The sequence below is a fragment of the Rattus norvegicus genome, chromosome 12 (assembly GCF_021556685.1).
Source record: "Rattus norvegicus strain SHRSP/BbbUtx chromosome 12, alternate assembly SHRSP_T2T, whole genome shotgun sequence".
In the NCBI taxonomy this organism is placed as follows: domain Eukaryota; kingdom Metazoa; phylum Chordata; class Mammalia; order Rodentia; family Muridae; genus Rattus; species Rattus norvegicus.
Window position 1 is genome coordinate 17,883,301 of NC_141545.1, and position 15,150 is coordinate 17,898,450.

At 48.7% G+C, this 15,150-nt stretch overlaps 1 long non-coding RNA gene across 1 annotated transcript; it reads left to right on the forward strand.

Annotated features, from left to right (window-relative positions):
- The first annotated feature begins 6,509 nt into the window (after nucleotides 1-6,509).
- Nucleotides 6,510-9,700, forward strand: LOC134481326 (uncharacterized). Its single transcript, XR_015634655.1, has 3 exons — nucleotides 6,510-6,663; nucleotides 8,747-8,822; nucleotides 9,608-9,700. It is a non-coding gene; the product is annotated as an uncharacterized LOC134481326 (long non-coding RNA).
- Nucleotides 9,701-15,150: the final 5,450 nt, after the last annotated feature.

The following is a 15,150-nucleotide window of genomic DNA, read 5'->3' on the forward strand; positions in this document are numbered from 1 at the left end:
CTGAAGCCCATTATTCCATTCAGTGACTTGCTATCTGGGAGTTCATCAGCTCCTGACAAGACAAGTGCATGATGGCTTGTGAGTGGCATTACATTTTTACTGCATGCTCGAGTGTGTGTGCGTGCGCACGTGTGTGCCACAACAACATGGGGAGATCAGAGGACAACTTTTGGGAGCTGGTTCTTGTCTACTGTGGGTTCCAGTTTAGGCCATCAGGACTTCACAGCAAGGATGACTCTTCTCCTGAGCCATTTTCCTGTTTCTGCTACCGAACCTTGGAATTGACTGCTTTCTTCCTTTAATTTTTTAAAGGGCTATTTATTTATGTATAAGGATGTTTTGTCTTGTTTGTATGTACATTTGCACACTAGAAGAAGGTACTGGATCCCGTGGGACTATAGTCACGAGTAGTGAGTTGCCACGTGGATGATGGGAATTGAATTCAGGACCTCAGGAAGAATAGCCAGTGCTCTTAATACTGAGCCATCTCTCCAGCCCCCCTGACTGATTTCTTTAAAAAGAAAAAAAAAAGTAGCGCTAATGAGACAGCTCCATGGTCAAGAGTCCTTGCCTTCCAGAGGACCTGGGTTGGGTTCCCAGAACAAATCTTGGACAGGCTCAACTCCTGTAACTCCAGCTCCAGGGGAATCCCATGCCCTCTTCTGGCTTCCAGGGGTACTGCACAAACAAGGTACACATACCCAGCCAATAGACAACACACAAAAAATGAATCTTTTTTTTTTTTTTTTTTTTTCGGAGCTGGGGACCGAACCCAGGGCCTTGCGCTTCCTAGGCAAGCGCTCTACCACTGAGCTAAATCCCCAACCCCAAAAAATGAATCTTTTAAAAGTTTATTATTATTGTGCATGAGTGTGCATGCTATGGCCCAAGTATGGAGGTCGGGGACACCATATGAAGTGGTTCTCTCCTTCACTCTGTTGGCTAGGATTGTGTGGTATTTGCTTTTGCATACTGAGCTATATTTAAAGTCCCCACTGCTTTCTTAGGTGGCCCCACCAGTGCCCAGGGCAGACTTTCTAGAGAGTGAGAGTAGTGGACACAAGTTAGCATTAGCAGGGGATATTGAGGCATTCTGAGCAGAGGCCACTCCCTGCGTGTTCGAGTCCTAACACAGTGACACTTGGATGTATGTCACTGTCTATACACCCATCAGCTATTATGGCTCCTTATCTTGACTCAGGTCCAGCTTCAAGCATCAGACCGGGCACACAGCACACAGCAGGTACTCCTCGCATATTTTTGTGGTGAAACTTAAGGGCGGCGGACATTCGTCGTTTCTTAAGGTCCCCTGCTCACCGCTGTTGTCTCCAAAGCGTTAGGACAGCCACCGCCCACCCCACCCGCCTCCTGACACACACTTTCGACACTGCAAGGGTTGCAGCTTTGGAATCAAAGCCAGCAGCCAACAGCCTCATTTCAAAAGAGTGTGTGGCTAGCTGCGAGGATGTTTTATGTAAGAAAGAGGAAAAAATAGCTCCCCCTCCTGGGGCCCGGGCCACAGGACGGTTCTTGTGTCAGTTATTACCCAGATGTTCTCAACCTACATCTAAGCACGCGGCTCTCAAGGAGCAAAAACTGGGGCAGGCGCAATACAGGTGGGAACCTGTGGGCTTGGGGGGTGGTTATAATAAATTAGTGGGGGTTCCATGGAGGTCATCTCCTCTTGGGATCTACCCACTTTGGGGGAGTGCCTGGGAAGCTCCAACTAGAATCCACCACTTTACATACCTCCCCCCACCCCCTACCCCCCCACCCCACCCCACCCCCGCTAAAAAAAGATTTCATCAGAGCGTCCCTGATTGCCTGTCGGAGTCCGTCTTCATCAGTCCTGCTTCCTGGGCAAGCCTGTTTGTCCTCTCTGCCTTGCTGGGGGATCTAACCGTGCTGCCCTTCAATTCTTTGGTAGTTAGAAGGGACAAGCCTTCATCCTGCTCCAGCCTAGCAAAGTCACCTGGGAAGGCAGCCTATGTGACTTGTTCTGGTCTTCCCTCTCCCTCCTCCGCCTTGATCTCCCCCTCCCCCTGTATTTTAACGTTAAGGAGAGGCAAATGCATGTTGCAGCATGCAAGTGGGGATCAAAGGACACTGTACAGCAATCTCCCCCTCTGACCTCCCCACAGCCCCTTTCAGCTCTGAAGCTTCACACTGAGGTGGTCAGCCATTTTGGAGGACTGTCTGGACCACTATAGAGAACTTTGTGTGGTTGGCTAGTAAACCTTTTTTGTTTAGCTTCTGAGACAGCCCCCGCCCCCAAATCCTAATGGTCTCCTTCCTCCATGCACCCACCTACCGGAGGCCAGGATTCCCTTCTACAGAGAACAAGTTTAGGAGTTCAAATATCCTTGTCGAGAAGTAGAAACCATGTTTCCAGGCTTAGCATCCAGGTCATGTGGAGTGTTAAGGTTCCAAAGAATTCTCTGGTCACACACAATTCATCCTTTGATCTGCTGGAGCCTGGGCTGGATGAGGACACCTACCTGTCCATCTGTCTATCTACCCACCTACCTATCATCTGTCCATCTGTCTATCCACCTATCATCTATATACCCATGTATCATCTTTTGCTCTATCTGCCATCTATCAATCAACCTTCTATCACCTGTTTGTAGTTATCTACCGACCTACCTGTCATCTAGCCATTTATCTGCCTGCTGTCTCCCTTGTCTGCCTACTTACCTGTCTAGCTATCATCGATCAAGCATCTACTATCTTACATATCATCTGTTTATTATCAGTCAGGAAATCAATCACCTATGAATCATCTGTTTTGGAGGCAGAGTCTCACTATGTAGCCCATGCTGGCTAGGAACTTGCTTTGTAAATCTTTCCTTAAGAATTTTGCTCATCCAGCCATCAGAGGCATAGACAAGTAGATCTCTGAGCTCGAGGTTAGCCTGTTCTATAGATTGAGTTCCAGGACAGCCAGGGCTACCCAGAGAAACCCTGTCTTGAAAAACCAAAACCAACCAATCAACCAAACAGCAAAACAATCAGACAAATAAACAACAAAAACTTTTCTCAGCTGCTCCCAGGATCGTGCCCAGCCCCTTCCTCCTCTGGACGCCTTACCTGGCAGCTGAACTCCTGGGCCTTGCGCCTGCGCTCTCTGTGTACAGCATCTGGTCTGGCACCACCAGCCAAACGCAGCAGTTCGCGGCCCAGAGGGAAGCTGCGGCCAAATCGCGGGCTTAGCCAGGCTGCTGTCAAGGCTGTGGGGCCACCCTCGGGGCCTGGGAGCACACCGAGGCTGGGTGGCACTCGAGGGCAGCGCCGAGCCAAGCGCACAAGCTGCTCACAGCTCAGGCCACCCACGGCCAGACCCTCCACTTCCAGGATCTGATCCCCCGGCCGCAACCCCCCAGCGTGCGCGCTGCTTCCTTCAGCCACCTCTATCACGAAGCAGGGGCCAGAGCCACCCAGCTGGAAGCCGAAGTCCTCAGGCCAGCCTTGGTTGGTGGCTGGCATTGCTGCTGTGGCGGTTCTGCTGGAGAGAGAGGAGAGGGACAGAAGCCGGTATGGCTGTCTGTGGAGGCCTTTCTAGGCCTGAGTTTCTCTGCTGGTTTGCTGGACACATTCAGGTGTCATGTCCCACTGAAGCATCATATGCTGGAGACACACATGGGGCTTTGAGGAAGAGGGCAGAGGTCAGCTGGGGTACTCCTTCAGTGCTCCAGGGCATACACTAAGACGGGATGGGGTGGGCTGGGGGTGGGGGGGATGTCTCGGATGACATCACCAATCTGGACTGTAGAGAGAAAAATTTCCCCTTTTGTTATGAAAGACCAAAGGTATTTATTTGACGTCTTAATTTGGGTTTCTTGTTTTGTTTTGTTTTAGGGTGTGGCTAGCTGAAAGTCAACATCCCATCTCCTCACTGGGGGGATGGTAAGCAAGTGATCTGCCTCTGAGCTTTATCTCCAGCCCTTTCTTTCTGTTTCGATATAGCGTCTCATTAAGTTGCCCAGGCTGACCTAGAACTAACTCAATAATCTAGTCAGGCTGTGGACTTGTGAGTCTCCTGCTTCTCAAGGAGCTACAATTACACGCCTGCAGCCTGCACCACCAGGCCCGGTTCTCTTTGTATTCTTTGATGAATGAGGTCACACCTTGGTCCAGGGCCTGCTTTATCATCTGGCTTCTATGAAGCATCCATTTTCCAAGGTTCCCTCTTTGTAACTCTTTTCCATCTGCCAAAACCTCTCTCAGTTCCAAATGAACCATATGCTTTAGAAACCTAAGTGCTTGAAGCAGGAGGGGCGGTCCCAAGGGGCGAGACCGTCCCAAGAGGAGGGGCGGTCCCAAGAGGAGGGGCGGTCCCAAGGGGCGGGGCAGTCCCAAGAGGAGGGGCGGTCTCAATGACCAACCACAGCCCAAGAGGAAGCTTTGTGAATCTCCCCAGAGGCAGACTAGGCTGATGGGGCCACCTGTCATCCCAGCTACTAATAAGGCTGAGGCAGCAAGATCTCCAGTCCAAAGCCAGTCTTGATAACTTAGAGTTTGCCTCAAAATAAAAATATTCTCACTCATGGCAAACACACACAAACACATAAAAAATTAAAATGTTTAAATTTTAAATAAGTGTCTTGCCAAGTTTCCCAGGCTGTTTTTTGTTTGTTTTTGTAATTAACTAATCAATTAATTTGAGAAAAGGTCTTGGTTCTCTTCTGTATACAAAGCAAGCTGGCCTTGAACTCGCAGCAATCCTCCTGCCTCTGCCTCTAGAGCACTGAGCTTACAGGTGTGAGGCACTACAATGGGCTCTGCCCAGGCTGGTCCTGAGCTAACTCTGGAGGCTTTGGATTCTTTGGTTACCACTGACTTGAGGGTATGGTTGGGGTTTCCCATTGAACCAACGCCTTCTGCTACTCATTAGGGAGGGATGGCATGACTGATGTGGGGTCTCTAGGGTCTTGGCTCTAGATGGGCTCAGGAGAGAAGAGGCTTCTTGTGTGGGCTCCAGAGGCATCCTGGGAAGACCTACAGGAAAGAACGGGCTGTCTGTAGGGATAGAAATTCCTGACAGGAGTCTCCTCTGTGTGGTGGACACGTGATGTGAGGTCGGTGTGTATGTTTCCATGCCCTTGTGCAGGTGAGTGCATGTAGATAAAAGTGTGATGTGTGTAGAGACCAGAGGACAATCTTGGGTGTCATTCCTCAGGCACTGCCCCTCTTCCCCCTTCTTAAAGACACAGTCTCTCGCAGGTTGGAACTCCTCACGTGAGCCTGCCTGACAGCTTATGTGCCTGTGTCTGCATCCTCAGCACGAATGCCATGTGCTACCCCACCCCCACACTCCCAGTTCTAGGAACTGAACTCAGCTTACTGACTGAGCCATCCCGTCAGCTGTCTTTATTTTTTTTTAAGGCAGAGAGTCTCAGTATGTAGTCCAGGCTAGCCCTGAACTCACAGAACTCCTCCTGACTTTCGACTCTTGAGGCCTGGGGTTGTCTGTTGGGGGTCTAAGGGCTCCTGATGCTGGCGTAAATGTGTATGTATATGCACATGTGTTTATACTCAAAGTGTCTGGAAGAGTGTTGGGCTCCCCTGGAGTTGGAGTAACGGGCAGTTGTAAGCTCTGAGATGTGGAAGCTGGGAACTCGGGTCTTCTAGAACAGCAGCAAGGGTTCTTGAGCACCAAGCAATCCCTCCAGCCCCTCGGAGGCTGTGTGTTTTCCTTGCCAAGGAAGTCTGGGCTGGTCTCAAATGCACTGTGTACCTGAGACTCACCTTAAACTTTTGCCCTGCCTTCTCAGCTGGAATTACAGGGGTGCCCTACCATGTTCATATTAGCATGCACACTTTTGTGCCACTTCAGAGATGGACTCCAGGGCTTCATGCATGCTAGGCAAGCCCTTTACCAACTGGACTACATCCGCAGCCCAGGAAGGCTGAGTTTTGAGAGAGCCCTGCACCCAGATGTCTTTCTGAGTTCAGTGGTGTCTTGAGACCTGCCTACAGGAGTCACCTCAGGGATTTGCTCTCCAGGGAAGCAGCCCTCCCAAGGAGGTCCAGGGAGTCACTGCTTAGAACCTGGAGTGTTAGCAAGGAGAAGGATCGAGCTTTCTAGTAGCTTGGTGAATTAGAAGTCCTCTAATGTCCTCTAGGGGATAGGAAGTGAGATGTCTTGTGCCACTTGTCATCAGTGAACACCTTGAGAATTCTTCACAATGGGCAAGGTGGAAACTGTCGCAGCCTGGGGTTAAGGGGTGGCAGTATCCATCCTGAGTCTACGGATAAAGGACTCCCTAGTCCATCTCTTTCTTCTACCGCCCATCTCTGTTTCAATAGTTAGGGACTTTGAATCTGGGTAGGTTCACGCCTATAATCCTGGCACTTAGGAGGCTGAGGAAGGAGGATCATGAGTCTAAAGCTGGCCTGGGCTACGGGTGGTGAGCTTGTGGTGGTTTGAATGCTTGGCTTAGGGAGCAGCACTATTAGGAGGTGTGGCCTCGTTGGAGGAGGTGTGGCCATATTGGCGGAACTGTGTCACTATCCGGGTGGGCTTTGAGAGCTTCTCCCTCGCTGCCTGAGGATGCCAGTCTCCTCCTGGCAGCCTTCAGAACGAGATGAACTCTCAGCTCCTCCAGGGCCACGCCTGCCATGCTTCCTGCCATGATGATAACAGACTGAACCTCTGAACCTGTAAGCCAGCCCCAATTAAATGTAGTCATTTATAACAGTTGCCTTGGTCATGGTGTCTCTTCACAGCCATGGAAACCCTAACTAAGCCGGAGCCCATCTCTGAAAAACAAAGAGCTAACTGGGAACTGAGTTTAGAACTAGGGTTCGCAATCTTTTTCCAAACACATTTATTCTGAGCAGCTCACCTATGCTGGGTGGAAGAGCTACCTGAGCCCCTCCCCCTTTCCACCAAATTCGGGGGGTCTACCAGGATCAAGAAACAGGTCAACTAGACTGCTGAGATATCGCGGCTGGTAAAGACACTTGCTGTTAAATCTGAGGACTGGAGTTCGATCTCCGGAAACCACAGAGTAGAAAAAGAGAACCAGTTCCTTCCATGCTGTCCTCTGACCTCCGCACATGCGCAGTGCCAATCTTCCCCACTCCCTCCCCCCTCTACCCTCAGCCCAACTACACAAAGTAAGTCAGCAGGAGGTGCCCTGGACTTCTGAACTGTGTCCGACTTTCTGCTGTGTCTCCATTCACTAAAAAACAGCTGAACTGCCCTCCCCTTCTCGTCCCCTGCTGCCTCATTCCCAACTCCCATCTTCACCTGCCCCAGGATGCAGGATCCCCAAAAGGCTGATTGGTTTATCTCATACATGAGTTAAAGTGTGTAGATTTCTGGGCGCCATTCCCTACTCCCCACATTTGCCCACTCACCCGCCACTCTGAGGACTCCGGTGGTCAGAGGACAAGGTCCAGCATTTGTAGAGCATCTAGGGACACCAGCTTTCTGTCGACTCTGTGTCACTCGCCCGGGGCCTTGGCATCTGTTACTGATGCGCGCCCAAGGGGACAGCTGGAGTTTCGAAGGCAAAGTGATCCCCTGGGTAACCTGAGAAGCTCCTGTTACCAGGTAGACCAGCAGGATGGCTGACTGGACAGCTTGGCCAGGGCCCAGGCTATGAGGGGCAGGCAGTGGTCCTCAGGCAGACATGGAAACTCACTGGGGTAATCTACCTACGAGCCTGGAAGGCAGGTAAGGTTGGAGGACTGACATCAGTTCAATGGGACCATTGAGGGTAAATGGTATGACCTGGTGGGACAAGAGAGCCAGTCTCCACAGAAAAGTCGTAGCAAGATCGTTATTAGCAACGGAAAGACCCACACCAGAGAAAATAGCTGGGAAGCTGGGATATGGATCAGTACATAGAGTAATCATCTAAAATAAACCTCCAAACAACATGGGGCTGGTGAGATGGCTCAGTGGATACAGGTAACAACTGGAAATCTGAAGATTTGAGTTTCATCTCTAGTCACATAGTAAAGAAAATCAATGCATGCAAGTTATCCTCTGATGTCCATTTGTGAACCCTGGCATATGCAAACACATATACACAATGAATGAATGAATGAATGAATGAATGAATGAAGTGTAAAAAGTAAACCAATTCGGCTGGAGAGATGGCTCAGTGGTTAAGAGCACTGACTGCTCTTCCTAAGGTCCTGAGTTCAAATCCCAGCAACCGCATGGTGGCTCATAACCATCTGTAATGAGATCTGATGCCCTCTTCTGGTGTATCTGAAGACAGCTACAGTGTACTTATATACAGTGAATAAATAAATCTAAAAAAGAAACCAATTCGGATGTGTCTGCATTGGGGTGCTGATCTACAAGATTTTGGAAATCCACAGAGCCTTTGTAACTAAAGGCAGAACGAAGTACGCACACACATGTATCACTTGTACTCTGGTTGTTAGAGATATTTCCTACTGGGGTATCAGTTAATGATTCTGAAATTATACTGTGCGTGCACACTGGGATTGAACAGTTCGGTAAGTGGACTGAATCCCCTAAAACTGTGAGCTCAAAGAAGTTTTTCTTTCATGATAGTCAGTGCAAATTGTCAACTGGACACTATTTAGAATCTTGTGAGGGAAAGGTGTCTGGGCATGCCCATGGGGATTACTTTGATTGATTAATTGAGGTTCTAAGACTGGTCTACTGTGGGTGGCTCCATTCCCTAGTTGGTGTGGTGAACTGTTTAAGTAGAGTAAGGGAGCTGAACAGCACTGTGTATTCACGGCTCTCTGCTTCCAGATTCTAAATGTGGTGTGACCAGCTGGCTCAATCTGCTGCCTTGACATCCTCACCATGATGTGCTGGACCTTGAACAGTGAGTTGAAATAAAACTGTTCTCCCTTAAGTTGCCTTGGTCAGAATATTTTATCACTGCCACAGACAAAGAAACCAGACACATTCCTTCATTGTCTTTGCCAGGCATTATAGATGCAAGTATAAAAAACAAACCAGCCTACCTGTAAAGGACATAGAGGACATGCCCATAACAGGACAGTGACTTCCTACCAGAGATGACAATATGAAGATGAGGCAGAGGAAATAGTGTGCGGAAACTTGACAAATAACACCCCAGGCTGTTACCAAGGTCAAAAACACTGACAAATCACTTATGTAGTACAGAGTCTTGCATGGATTCTGTGACAGTGGCTAGCACCTCGTCTTCCACTATGACAGTGGCATTTTGCTACCTCTCCCCAAGGGCTTAACTAGACCAGGGGAAAGAGCAGGGAACTCCTGTTTGAATTTCCTCCCAATGCCACCCAGTTCTTGATTCTTTAATGCTTTCAAAATACTTATTTAGTTGTGTGTATGTGTGTGTGTGTGTGTGTGTGTGTGTGTGTGTGTGTGTGTGTAGGCTTATGTTTTTCAGAACCTACTTTAGTGTATTAGTGTACTTAATGCTTCAATCTCCCCTGTAGCCCACCACCCACCAGGGGTAGTGGAAAGGAAAGGTTAGTAGAGCCAAGGAGGATGTGGACTTGTTTAGAATAGTTCTTTGGAGCGAGTCCGATCTGCGTTGTCAGGATATCAGCAGTTCAACTCACACAAATCAGCAGTGGTAGTTCAGTCCACTCACAAACTCCATCTATGAACCAGCAGTTCAGTCCAGAAGAAATTTCAAGGCTCTGCTAATCTGTCCCAATCTGAGGAAACACCTGGAAGCCGCTGTGGACCATCACCAGAAGTTCTTTGGTGAGTTTCTCTCTACGAAGTCACTGTAGATGATGATTAGCAAAGAGTGGCAAGGAGAACTAACGCCACCCAGCCCAGCCCACTGTCTGTTGGGTTATACTTATACCTTTCAAACATCACGTGTTCTCTCAAGCTATAGCAAATCATTGCATGCCCTTTTTCCAGGAAGCTTCCAGGAAAACACCATATGTCTGTTCTGCAAAACATGTCTGCTTCAGCAAAAACATCCTCAGTTTCTGAGAAACATCACATGACACAACTGAGTCTCCAAAGAAACCAGAAACTCCCACTTCCCGTGTGCATGTGCATGCGTGTGGGTGTTGTGTGTGTGAGTTCATGCATGCATGCGTGTGTGTGTGTGTGTGTGTGCATGTATGCCTGTGCGTGTCTGTGTGTTTGCTCCGAGGCCATAGCACACAAGTGAAGGTCAGAGGACAATAAGCAGGAGTTGATCCTTCCCGTTCACCAATCGGACTGAAGGGATAGAACTCAGACTGTCAGGTTGAGTGGCAGGTGCCTTAGCCTACTGAGCCATCTTGCCAGGCCCCACATCCTTCTCAATGCATATTGCCATAGCTGGCTTCACTGTATCAGCTTGACACACTTGGAAAGAAGGAGCCTCCATTGTAAGAATTACCTCCAGCTGATAGCTGGTGGGCACGTCTGTGGGAGCACATCTGCGGGAGCACGTTCTTGCTTGCTAGTTGATGTAGGAGGGCCTAATCTATTTTAGGGGGACACACATAGGCCTAGGATGTATAAGAAAAGCAGCAGAATGTGATCCTGGAAGCAAGCCAGTATGTGGCATCCACTACTCCAGGGGCTTCAGCCCAGACTTCCCTCAGTGATAGATTATAGCCTGGAGGTGTGTGTGTGTGTGTGTGTGTGTGTGTGTGTGTGTGTGTGTGTGTGTGTGTGGTGTGTGGTGTGGTGGGGTTAACCCTTTCCTCCCCAAGCTGTTTTGGCCATGGTGTTTATCTATCACAGCATCAGAAAGCAAACTAGAACACGTGTGTACGTAGGCATGTGAGTTTTCAAGTATGTACAGGTACAGACATTCGTATGTACAAGCATGTGTACACATGTGTGCATGTGTGTACACGTGTGTGTGTGTACACATGTGTGTGTGTGTGTGTGTGTGTGTGTGTGTGTGTGTGTGTGTGTGTGTAGGGACCAGAGGACAATCATGAGTGTCAGTCTCATAAATGTCTTCTGCCTCCATGGAGGCAAGGCTTTCATTAGCTGTGTGCCCACAGACTATTCTGGGCTGGCTGGGATAGTCCCAGGGATCCTCCTATCCCTTCATCCCCATCACTGGGTTACAGGCATTACAGATGTCACTCACATCTGTCAATTTTGCATGGATGATGAAGATGAAACTCAGTTCCTTGTGTTTGAGAGGAAAGCACCACATGGACTGAGTTTTTTCTCAGTCTTTTTGTTGCTGTTGTTGAAACACGGTCTTGTTGAGTATCTCAGATTGGCCTCAAACCCACGATCTTTTTGTCTCAGCCTCCTCTGCTGTAGGATCACAGTTGTATGCTATAATGCCCAGATAGTACTTGAAAAGTACACAGATCAGGCTGGAGAGATGGCTCAGAGACTAAGAGCACTGACTGCTCTTCCAGAGGTCCTGAGTTCAATTCCCAGCAACCACATGGTGGCTCGCAACCCTCTCTAATGGGATCTGATGGATGCCCTCTTCTGGTGTGTCTGAAAAGAGCGACAGTGTACTTGCATACATAAAATAAAAAAAATAAAGAAAAGAAAAGTAGACAGATCATCCGATGTGAGTAGGGCCTGAGAAAGGGCTTTGAATAAACGGATTCTTGGAGGGAGCAAGGAGTGGTGCCGAGGGTTACCTGAAAAACTGTGAGCTTTCTTTCCACCCCATGACAAAATGCCTTAGTCTGGCCCCATTGTTTGTAGCTGGTGTGGAGACAACACAGCAAGAGAGACAGGTGAGCCAGGGGGGACTGTGACCTAGAACTGTACCCCAAGCCTTTCCTAACCCAGGTTGCTTTGGGTCAGAGTGATTTATCACAACCATGGAAAGGAAACCCTTTCAGTAGATTAACCCTTCATTTTGAGTGCCATCATATTATGCCTGTCATTCTCAACAGCCTGGAACCAAACCGTTCATACACAAGCCTTGGGGCATTCTCTATCCAGTCTCCATTAAACTCTGAATTAGCTGATAATAATAGGTCAATTTTGATTCATTGTATTGTGTCAGAATGTTCCATGATAACACCAGACAACACACGGTGGAGAAAGAGGGTGTGAGTTATAAAATGACTTTGTGATTGATTAGCATTTCCGTGAAGCCAAAGGTATTTTAAAAATTAAGTTTGTTTTAGGGGCTGGAGCCATGGCTTAACAGTAAAGAGTATATATGCTTTTGCAGAGGACTGGAGTTCCGTTCCCAGGACCTAGACTGGGTAGCCCCTCATTGCCTGTTTCCAGGGGATCTAATAATCCTCTCTGGCACCCATAGGCACCAGCACTAGTGTGCATACACTCACACAGAGAGGCACACAAACATATGTAGTTTTTAAAATTAGACAATTTTTTATTTTTTATTTTTTAAATTTTTTTAATTTATTTATTTTATGTATATGAGTACACTGTCACTGTCTTCAGATACACCAGAAGAGGGCATCAGATCTCATTACAGATGGTTGTGAGCCACCATGTGGTTGCTGGGAATTGAACTCAGGACCTCTGGAAGAGCAGTCAGTGCTCTAACCACTGAGCCATCTCTCCAGCCCCCAGACAATTTTTTTAAAAAGTTTATTTTAGGGGTTGGGGATTTAGCTCAGTGGTAGAGCGCTTGCCTAGCAAGTGCAAGGCCCTGGGTTCGGTCCCCAGCTCCGGAAAAAAGAAAAGAAAAAAAGTTTATTTTAAATATCCTTTTCTTGGCCAGGCGTAGTGGTTCAGGTCTATCATTTCAGCACTTGGGAGGCTGAAGTAGGAGGACCATGAGGCCATTTAGTAATACTGACTGTGTCTCAAAATAATACGTACAAAGAGGGCTGGGGAGTGGCTCAGTGGTAGAGCCCCTGCCTAGAATCCCCCAGTGAGGGGCTGTGAGTGTGGCTCAGTGGGAGAGCCCCTGCCTAGAATCCCCCAGTGAGGGGCTGGGGGTGTGGCTCAGTGGGAGAGCCCCTGCCTAGAATTCCCCAGTGAGGGGCTGGGAGTGTGGCTCAGTGGGAGAGCCCCTGCCTAGAATCCCCCAGTGAGGGGCTGGGGGTGTGGCTCAGTGGGAGAGCCCCTGCCTAGAATCCCCCAGTGAGGGGCTGGGGCTGTGGCTCAGTGGTAGAGCCTCTGCCTAGAATCCCCCAGTGAGGGGCTGGGGGGTGTGGCTCAGTGGTAGAGACCCTGCCTAGAACCCCCCAGTGAGGGGCTGGGGGTGTGGCTCAGTGGGAGAGCCCCTGCCTAGAATCCCCCAGTGAGGGGCTGGGGGTGTGGCTCAGTGGTAGAGCCTCTGCCTAGAATCCCCCAGTGAGGGGCTGGGGGGTGTGGCTCAGTGGTAGAGACCCTGCCTAGAACCCCCCAGTGAGGGGCTGGGGGTGTGGCTCAGTGGGAGAGCCCCTGCCTAGAATCCTCCAGTGAGGGGCTGGGGTATGCTCAGTGGTAGAGCCCCTGCCTAGAATCCCCAGTGAGGGGCTGGATGTGTTACTCAATCTTTAGATCTTTTGTTCTGCATGGGCAAGGCCTCGAGTTCAGTTTCCAACGCACCCTAAAATGTCCTATTGGATGTGTGAGATAAAGACAGGAAGCTATATAGGCCATCAGTGCTTTCTAGCCTCACTGCACCATGCTGTGCTTCCTCTCTGTGTTTCTCTGTCTCTCTTGCTCTCGTTCTCTCTCTCACACACACACATACACAGTCTATCTGTGCTCTTTTACCTTATACCCTGGATAAACTCCCTCTGTGGAGCCTCTGCGTGACCTTGGATGAGCAGGAGTGGTTCAGAGCAGGGAAGGATCCTTGCGTCTGATCAGATTCTGCTGTAACAGAAGATACATCAGAGTGAAGCATCAAATGCTTAATGGACTGCTTAGTTGTTGGGCTTGTTCCGCAATTAGATGCGAGCAGTGGCAGTCACATGAACGGCTTGGCAAGCTTTTTTTGTCGTCTCTATTAACAAACCAAGCCAGGTGTGGTGATGCATGTCTCTAGTGCCAGTGCTTGGGAGCAGGAGGCAGGAGGATCAGGAATTCAAAGTCATCTTCGACTACATATTGAGTTGAACCTGGACAGTTTAGGAACTTGTCTCATAGGATAAGCGAGCCAGGCGTGGTGACACACGCCTTTAATCCCAGTGCTCAGGAAGGAGATGCAGGTGGATCTCTGTGACTTCCAGGACAGTCAAGGAAATCGTAAGACCGTGTGTCAAAAGAAATCAACACATGCTTTTAAGGCAGGCAGATCTCTGTGGGTTCGGGGTCAGCCTGGTCTACCCGGGAAGTTCCAGGACAGCCAGAGCTACACACTGAGACCCTCTCTCAAAACGAAACTTGGAACGACATAAACACTACACTCAGAAGTGTAACCCCCTCCCATATCCTACCACATCCCCACTTGCCGAGGGCCAGGCTGCCATAACGAGTTACTATAGGCTAATGACTTCAATGGTGGGGGTTAATCTGATCACACTTCCGGAGGATAGGTCATGATCAAGGAGTTAGAAAGAAAAAAGTTGGGGCTGGGGATTTAGCTCAGTGGTAGAGCGCTTACCTAGGAAGCGCAAGGCCCTGGGTTCGGTCTCCAGCTCCGAAAAAAAAAAAAAAGAACCAAAAAAAAAAAAAAAAAAGAAAGAAAAAAGTTAGCTTTTTTTTTTTTCCTGATGAGAACTCCTCTCTGTAAGGTTCACAGCTATTTTAGTGCATTTTATACAATCTCTTTGTGTGTGTGTGTGTGTGTGTGTGTGTGTGTGTGTGTGTGTTGCCACACCCAGGTTTTTTGAGGGTAAGGGTGTCTGCTAGGGAATTTGACTCAGGTCTTCATGCTTGCAGAGCAAACATTTTATCTATCAAGCCACCTCCCCAACCTTAACAATCTATTATATATTATTTTATTTTATTTTATTTTATTTTATTTTATTTTATTTTGAGACAGGGTCTCAGTGTAAGGCTCTGGCTGGCCTGGAACTATGTATCCCCAGCTATCTTCAAAATCCCAAAGATCCCTCTGGGATTAAAGATGTGTGCCACCCCACCTGGCTCACTTAATTTTCATTTTTATTTATTATTTTTTGAGACGGGGTTCCACTACAGCCCTGGATGGCTTGGAACTTGCCATATTGATGAAGTTTGCCTTGAACTCAGAGCGATCTGCCCGCACCGCCATACCTAGTCTGTTTTGTGTAGGCTTAAATCAGGGCAGGAAGTCTATGAACTCAAGGTGAATTACGTTTATTTAGTGTGAGTCCGTGTGTATGGAG